We start from the raw sequence: 9,623 nt of genomic DNA, 5'->3' as shown, positions 1-9,623 counted from the left end.
GTTTTTAAAGAAATGTTTTTCACTGTTTGGTGGGGCATAAACATTGACCAATGTCACTTCTTTGTTTTCCAGTTTTCCTTTCACAATAATATATCTGCCCTCCTTATCACAAATTTCTTTAGAACATTCAAATTTCACAGAGTTAGGGATGAGAATGGCCACGCCTCTTCTACAACCATGTTGAAATGAACTATAGAATGTATTTGTATAGCCAAACCTCTTAAGCTTCTCATTTTCCTGCCTAGACAAATGTGTCTCCTGTAAGTATATAATCTGTGCTTTGTCTTTCCTTAATTTGGTCATTACTTTCCGACGTTTAACTGGGTTATTCAGACCATTCACATTCAACGACAATATCTTAATATTATGCTCTATCATTTCTATTTATGGAGTCATGTTGCAATCCAAACCCAAACATAAAAAAAATAACATACATAAAAAAAATATATGAACTTATGAACGTCAACTGAACACAGAACTTTGTGACTTCAAAAGCAAAGGATGTACTCTGCCATCCCTTGAGTTCCCTGTTGGTGGGAGGAGGGTAACATACCTCATTACTGAGGGGGCCCTCCCTAGTAGTGGGAAAAAATCCACAAACTGGTATTCCACGTATACTAGAAGTGTCCAACATTCAGCGCATACAACACTCCCTCCATCGGTTTCACAAACTTATTGAATTAAGTCATAAGACTTTTATAATATGTGGCCCAGAGTTCGCATTTTTCTTCAAGTAATGTAGACCATAACAAAAGGAAATAAAAGAAAGAAAAACAACTAGTTGTTATCTTTATCCTTGTAACTGAAATTATTAAGAGGCACAATCTTAAAATGTCTATTGTGTTAATAAGGGCTGTAGAGCCCAGTTCAAGCTGAAAGTAATGTTCGAGTTTAATTGGTAATAATACAAATAATAATAATAATAATAATGTTCGTAATAACTTAAATTATACCTTTATCTCAATAGGTGCCTCTTTCAAAACAAGATGTATTCCCAGACTCTGTCATAGAGGAATCTTGGTTCGATTCTGTCATGTTTATAATTGTTTGAACCACACTTATCTCTTTAGTCTCTCTGTTTTAACTTTGTGGGCTTCGCATGTACTCCGTGAGCCTCTCTCTCGCACGCTGCGCTGCACCGCCAGTTGCGTTGGTACGTTTCCATGGCAACAGCTCGTTCAGACGCTCCTCTATGATCCTCCCGGTGTTCCTCCTCGCTGTCACCGTCACCTTGACTCCACGTTGATTCAGATCCCGGGCTGCATCTTCTGCACTCTCATAGATCCGCAGTCCGGAGTCCCAGTGCACTCGTATCTTCGTGTAGGGCGTCTGGTACCGGATCCCCTTCTCCTTCAGTGCTGCTTTAACTGCCTTGCGTCTTTCCATGATGTCCGCTGCGTAGTCGTTGTCAAAGTAAAGTCGTTTGCCGTCAAGTTCAATTCTCTGCTGCCAGGCTTTCTGAATGATCAGCTCTTTAATGTGAAACTGTAGAAAGTTGACTATTATTGATCTCGGAGTGGCGGTCGCCGCCGGTTTCGGGACCGGAGCCCTGTGAGCCCGCTGAATCTGGAGCTCAGCTCCCTCGGGTAGTGCGAGGTGACTTTTAAACAACTCACTCACAAACTCAGCAACTGATCTCCCCTCTTTATCTTCAGGTACTCCATAAATACGGAGGTTATTTCTCCTGGAACGGCTCTCCAGATCCACTAGTTTGTTCTGTTTCACCACCGTCAGCAGCGCGTCTTTCATCTCCAGGCAGGCTGATTCCAGGTCTGCTATTCGGGTCTGCGCCTCCGCAATGTTAGCATTCTGACTCTGTAGCTCACGCATAACTCCGTCTTTAAACTCTGTAAAATCTTCTTTCATATTTTTCTTGACGTCGTTTTTGAATTCACCAAGGTCCAGTCTCATATCTTGTTTAAAGTCTTTCAGCTCTTTGGAGAGTACTGCTGTCAGGCCCTGTAGTAGCGCATTGTGGCTAGCTGTTGTGTTAGCTTCTTCTGCCGTTGCCTCTTCGTCGTCGCCATCGTCATTCTGGTCAGCGAACTCGGCCACACAGTTTTCTTGTGTTTTATTCATTTTTTTGTCAGTCTTATGCCTCCTCTGCGATTTCCCTCCTTTCATCCTTGAGTTAAAATGGTTTTAATGCTATTTTATATTGATAGAAGGTACTTTTAGAAACCGACTTTGAGGAGCTCACCACTACACGTCCATCTTGTTGTAGCGCCACCGGAAGTCGACCTGCACCTCTTTAAGGCTTCCATGTTGAAGGTGTGGAGGATCCAACGTGTCCACATCCTGAGAGGCTGCCTGAGCGACCCGGTGGTGGGTGAGGGAGTCCTTTATAGGTATGGTGGCACCTTGCAGCTCAATTACACCAAGGGCGAAGGTGCGACTGTGCCTATTTGGATCCCTGTGAGAGGCACCTCTCAGCAGGAGGGCTTCCATTTCCACCAAGCCCAGTGGGTGACGGGCAACCGGGTGTCCTGTGAACTTTTCCAGGCCCAGGCCATGACTGGAGTGGCACGTTGGAACTTCCAGCGACTGGTGGACCTGAAGCAGCCTGATGTGCAGCTGCCAGCTGTGTTCGACCCGCTCCTAGTAGCACAGCTGAACACTTGCTCTGCACATGTCACCGGGAAGGAAAAGTATCCCGCACTGCGATTTTCAAGCAGGGACACAGGGGAGAGATTTGGACTGCAGTATGTGGAGCCAGGCTGTCGCCCTGTTGTATTAAACTGGGACAAGAACAAGGCACAGCCTGACATCCCAGCTGCAGAATTGGAGACAGAGCATCACTGCCCTGCTGCTGTAGTGAGCACAGACACTCAGGTAATCCAGATTAATCCTTAACTGTCAATTACTGACTGACCGTCTCACTGACTGACTAAATCACTATATTTGATGCTATATTTTAGGAGGCCAGAGGCATTGTCCAGGACGCTCCGGTTAGACCAGTGCCAATCCTGTCTTCACAGCAGCGCTCTGAAGCAGTTTCCAAGTCTCAGCCGCCCTTGTTACCAGCTTCTGCCGCAGTTAAATCAGAGACTCAGCCTTTGATGGATACAGGTCATTCAAATTACCTACGTACCATCTCTCATACATACCACACAGTTAAAAACTGGACATATACATAATATCATGACAATCATATTAATATATTGTCCATTAACAATAATCATTAAGCTAATGTATGCAAAATGTAAAAACTATTGAAAAATATAATTGATGATAAATATAACACATTTAACTGTTAATTTTATTTCAAACAACTCTTAACACTTGCCACATAAACAATTTGCTGTCCATGTTGCAATTTTGGTTCCAAAGTGATCATTACAACCAAGTTGTCAGTAAAATTTGGTTGTAATGATCACTTTGGACAACAGGACTGTGCCAAAGCATATTACCATATAACTGTATTATCACAATATGATTCCTCTGAAGTTTGGTAAATAACAATATAATGAAGATATGCTTTATTGTTTAGGCCTGCCAGTGGTAGCGCTGCTGCCTGTATCATCCTCTCCCCGGGCCACCCGCACTGGACCCATCAAGACCGGGGGCCTTATTCAAGTCCTGGACCACGGCCGGTGGACAGAAGCCATGAGAGCTTCCATTGATGGGCTCCTGATAAAGCACCATGGAGCTAAAGACATTTTGAAGCGGGTTGATGCCGATTATGCTGCCATGGTCCAGAGATCGTGCACTGACCCCAACAGCCTCTTGCATCCTACCACATGCCAACATATCTCTAGATATGTAAAACATCTGGCCAAATTAAAAAACACAAGCTCCTCACTCAATACCAGCCCAGAGAAGGTTTTGGAGACACAGCAGCTGTGGCAGAGTTTGACCACAGGCAGCCAAACAGTCAGTGTGCCTGTCACAACCCTGCCTCCTGCCACTCTCAACCCTCCACCTGTGACTCCCTCCCAGGATGAGTCACTGAGCCGGGCCACGGTGGAGAAGATTCGGTTGTTGCAGCATAAAGACAGAAATAAAAACAGATAAATAGAGAAGTAAAATACAGAAATAATAAAGAAGTATATACAAGTAAAAATAAGAATATAATACTAAATAGAATCTATACAGGAGCATTTGGAGACTAGAGTACAGCATTATAATATTGTCCTATGGTAAATTATGATATAGTATGGGATATGAGATATACTGTAGTATAAGGTGAAAGGTAGTAATCTGGCAGTTTACAGAGAAGCAGCAATCCTAACATTTGAGAAGCTGAAACCAGAGTTGATTGATTATTTTTTCAGTACTAATATTGTAAATATGTTTATGGATACACTATGTACTGTATATGTACTTTATATTTCATATGCTGTTCATTTGTTTTATATATTATATTTTTGTCAGTTTTGATTGTGTTTAATTCTTAAGAATCCAGCTGTTCAATAAAATATCTTGAAAGCATCAGTGTGACTCTCTTTACTTTATAGAGGTAGTTATAGTGATAGAAATTAAATAATCACACTTTTATATTCATATGCTCAGCTGTATGCTGACACATCTGTACCATAAACATCTGATGTTGTGCCTTAATATACTTATTATTTCCAAATATTATGCTAGTTTTACTAAAAAACTAGCATAACATTTTGAAATTATATCTTATGTGCATAATTATATAAAGGGTGTTTCTCTATTCTATGATGTCAAGCACTTTATGTTGTGTTTTATGCATGTGTGCTATAGAAATAAAGTATTATTATTATTATTGCCAATATTATTTATTTCAATTCAACTTTTACCAGTAGCAGCATGTAAAAGTAGCATGTATAATCTTTAAATCATAAGGTCTTATTATCTTATTATCATCATCCTAAAAGATTAATTGTTTCCACATGATTTGTCCAAAACTGTGATTAATTTTATTTTAAACTTTTTAAAAGGTTAAATGTTATTGTTTTGTATTATAAACACCAGATGTAGAAAAATATTCTGAACCAAGTATGGGACATTATATTTGGGTAAGGAGGGATTCGAAGACGCTTCCTTTCTGAAAGGCTTCTGGTCAAGAAAAATTCCTCTACACCTATACGCGGCTGGCCAATTTAGGAGGAGGGGGGATGGCCATGCTAGCCTCTTTGACACAGAGGAAGCAAAAAGAATTAAGAGGGAGAACAGGCCATGGGTGCGGGATCTGTCGCCTGAGAGGGTGAAAGAGTCTGCAAAGATGGCTGTTCTGCGTCGCGGTGGAGACCCGGAGAATATGCAACATGTCCTGGGCCAACATCAGATGCAGTTTGGGATTTTCAGGGGCCAAACTTTTCACTGGGTGGCAGAAAATGCATTGCGGTATGCGGGTTATGTGGTGGCATCAATGTCAGAGGAGTCAGGAAGCTCTGATTCATGCAACAACCTCGCCAACAAAAGAGCCTTCCAGGGGTACATCTTACATTATCCTGCAGGCCGTTATGCCATCCAGGTCAAGCGGTAGGTGAGATCCGCTAGAAGCCAGAGCCAACCTGCCACTGCTGCTGCTGCCACCTCCACACAGCCGCCCTCCAACTCACCACGGCCCTCAGCCTCTTCACAAGCTGCAACCACCACACAGCTGCCCTCCACCTCACCCCGGCCCTCAGCCTCTTTGCGAGCTGCCACCTCCACACAGTTGCTCTCCACCTCACCACGGCCCTCAGCCTCTTCACGAGCTGCAACCACCACACAGCCGCCCTCCACCTCACCACAACCTTCAGCCTCTTTGCGAGCAGCTGCCACCTCCACCTCCTCGCGACTATCCTCAGTGCCTGTATCCTCCCTGCGCTCATTGCTGATAGGGAAAGGCAAGTCTCAGCACAGCATTGAGAAGTCTGTGAGGAGGTTGTTTGCACCACAAAAGATTCAGCTATGTAAGTATGCAACTAGAAAATGGATTTTGTGAAAAGCTGAGTCGGAAATCTTTTCGTATCTTTAATGTATTCTATTTTGATGTCATTCTTTTTCAGCTGTTCCTGCTCTGTGCCTTGCTGGATCCACCACGGCACCTTTGCTGGAAACAGTGAAGTCGGAACCCACCGACAGTGAGCTTTTGCTGGCCGCTGAAGAGATTGAGTCAGACATAGCGCGTATGTATTTTAATGAAATACTTACACACACTCTTTCTCTCTGTCTCTCACTTTCTCTCTCTCTATCTCACACACCACACAGCCGTCTCTCTTAATATTCTTAAAATATATTTTTCTCTTTTATCCACAATTTCTCTTGACATTTTCCCAAAAAGCACAAAGTTATAACCGAGTATACACTTCATTTTTAATTTATGACTTCCCAAGGAGTTTTTAGTTCTGGACAGGACGAAAGAATGTTTAAAAAAATCATTGTTCATTCCTTCATTCTCTCATATCTGTTTAATAGATAGCAGAATTTGCCTGCCCGCTGGTTGGATCCCTGCCCTGCTAGAGAGACAGCGCTGGATTGCCAAGACCCTGTTCCGGTGGTCACGCTTTAATCAGCCAGAGCTGGACCCTGCAAAGCTGGACAGATTGTGGTGGTATCCACCTCTGCGGTCACTGACCTCTAGTGCCATACCAGCATTGGAGCAGTTCTTTGGGCACTCCCTGTTCCTGTGGATGCCCAGGAAGCTTTGGCGTTTGTGTCTGCTCTGTCCACATCCAGACTGTGGCAAGTCGGAGCTTACATCTGCTGGACTGCACCAGAAAGTCAGACAGGTGGTTGGTGTCAGTAGCTCTTACTACTTGGCATCTGAATATCTTGCATGTAAGAGCTGCAAAAGAAAACTAATCAGCTGGAGCCACAACATCGTCTCCCAGTTGGACATTGGCCACCGCATACAGTTCCCATGTCTGCTGACATACAAGCTGGGGTGTGACATCCAGGTTGTGCGCCTGATGCGCCAGCGAGGCTTGGGGAACAGCAGCAGCCAGCTTCAAAAGCAGCTGGAGGAGCAGCATGCAGAGAGCTGGCTTGAAAAACTAATTCAGTTTCTCACTGATTACAGAGGAGTTGCCCGTGCTGTCTCCTCTGGGCTGATTACACCAGTCCCGCTTGGGGACATGCCAGTTATGCCTGCAGTGCCGAAACATCGCTGGCTGATGCAGGTATACGCCCAGGATGTCCTCAGCAGGCTGGATGAAGTGAAAGCCTCCATCACTTCAATCTTTGGCCAGGTCCTCAAGATGGACTCAACCAAGAAGATCGTGAGGAAGCTGGCAGGTCAGGCCCGGTCTACTGCTGCTTGGGCCACCAACATTGGCAATGAGCATGGGCATGTCATCATGTCTGTGCTCACAGCAAGTGAGGGCTGGGGACTGATGAAGATGGCAGAGGGTCTTGTGAGGTGCTACAAGGATGCTGGAGTGCCACCCCCAGAGATCCTGTATGTAGACCGTGACTGCTGTGGAAACTCACACCTACATAAGATATTTGGGGCATGGCCGGACATGAACATAAAGTTGGACGTCTGGCACTTTATGAGGAGGTTTGCCACCGGATGCACAACTGACTCACATGCACTCTACACCAGCTTCATGGCCCAACTCACCCGCTGCATCTTTGTGTGGGATGACAGTGACCTGCAGCGACTCAGGGCAGCCAAGCGGGCGGAGCTAGAGGCAAGCCACATGCATCCCACAGAAGCGGATGTGACACTCCACATCACAAAGGCAGAGATGCAGCTTCACTGCAAGAGGACCATCCGGGAAACCAGTGAGATGGAAGTGATGCTCAGGCAGTTGATCGAGGCATATGACGGAAAGAGGGGCTGCAACACTCTTGGCGTGCCACTGATCAACTCTGCAAGGATGGCGGAAATCTGGAAGGCCCAGCGCAAGCACATCCCCTGCCTCCAGGACCCTCCAGGTTTCCAGCTGTATACGCAAACTGGGACACTGAAAAAGGGCGGTCATGTGCTTCCAACATACCGGTGTGCCAGAGGCTCCACTTCACTGGAGAGTTTTCATTTGCACATGAACCGCTTCATCCCAGGTAAAGAGTGCACACCGTTAGGTTTCCATCTAAGTTGTAATGAAATGATATTTTATTACATTTGTTAATATATTTGCATGCAAGGAATCACAATGCAAATATTTAATCTTTTTCAGGAACCCTGGCAAGTGACACCTTTTTCCAGGCGTATCTGGTTGATGGTCTTGCCAGGTGGAATGAAGACAGGACCATGACAGCAGAGGGGAGAGTAGGGCCACACTCCTACAGTGGCCTTCTTAGGCATGCTGCCAACCAGCTGTCAGAGGAGGTGCTGGGGAGAAAACTGGTGGAGTACAACCCCCCACGGAAATACACTGGTATGCATGTACTAAATAATTATCGTATGCATGTGGTAAATTACAATAGATTTTAGGCAGGCACGTATTCCTGTCAGTCAACTATGAAGATTTTTTTTGTTGTTTCAGGAGAGCTCATAGGTATTGAATACCTTTACGACCAAAACAATGCAGTCATGGAGGACTACAAGTTGGCACTAGCAACCCTGGAAACAGAGGACATCACAGTTGCAGAGGGGGAGCCTTGTTTGGAGATATTTGACATGGAGGATCTGACTGTTCCCACCATGGATACAGTATGGTCCCCACAACTGTGCACTCCATCAGCCCCGACTAGCAACAGCACCACACCATCTACACCCAAGATTTCACCTACCACTTCATCTGCACCCACAATTTCACCCACCACTTCATCTGCACCCACAGCACTGCCTGCTACTGCACCACCAACTGGACCTGTTGCAACTATACAGAGTGGTAAGTTTTTATTTAATTTTTAAAGGTGCCAATAATTGTGATTTATATTAACACATAAAACATCAATATCACATGTTCATACATGTTCTCTCTGTATTTGCTTTAATTTGTTCTAATTTAGCTCTTGAGCAAGGCACAAGCAGCTCCACAGATGAGCAGCCTTCAACCGCATCAGGTTCCACCAGTCATGATGTAGGTTTACATTTTTTATAATGTTTTAAACTTCTTTCATGTTACATCTGTAATAACTTCAAATGGACATAATATTGAAAATTGTAAAATACATTTTTGATTTTCATCACTCTTTTTTGTTTAACATAGGACTCAGTTGGACCTGATAACATTGAGGGCTTCCGAGCAGTCCAGGACTTAGCAGACTATTTGGTCAATTTAAAAGACCACAGTCTTGCCCTGTCGAGAGAGGAGGCCGCCCGAGTCATTGGCCTATGGGAGTGCCTATCCCAATTTGATAAAGGACGCACTTTATACCCTCCACGCCACCGGGACACGATCACAAAAGGCAGATTCAGGGCCACAAAAAAAAATGTTGCGCCTGGTGTGGAGAGTACAAAACGGTATGTATGTTTTGTTGAGCAGGCATGGCAATGCTGCATGCTGTTATATAATTTCTTGCACTAACACTAATGTGCTCAATACCTTTGCAGATGCTTTGCGGGAGGGAGGAGCCCAGCCCAGTGGCCTGACTGCAACCGCATATGTGAGGCAGTTTTTTCCAGTCTGTGCGAGGAATTCAGTGGCCCCAGGTGCGTAAACGGAGTCAGGCACGAGCGTTGGAGCCTGGTCACCAGGGCATACCTCCACATCCGGCAAGTGATTTTGAGCAATGCCGTGGTGATGGAGAGGACCACGATCCAGCTCCCCATC

The sequence above is a fragment of the Sebastes fasciatus genome, chromosome 11, assembly GCF_043250625.1.
Source record: "Sebastes fasciatus isolate fSebFas1 chromosome 11, fSebFas1.pri, whole genome shotgun sequence".
Taxonomy (NCBI): domain Eukaryota; kingdom Metazoa; phylum Chordata; class Actinopteri; order Perciformes; family Sebastidae; genus Sebastes; species Sebastes fasciatus.
Note: the sequence above shows the minus strand (reverse complement) of the source record.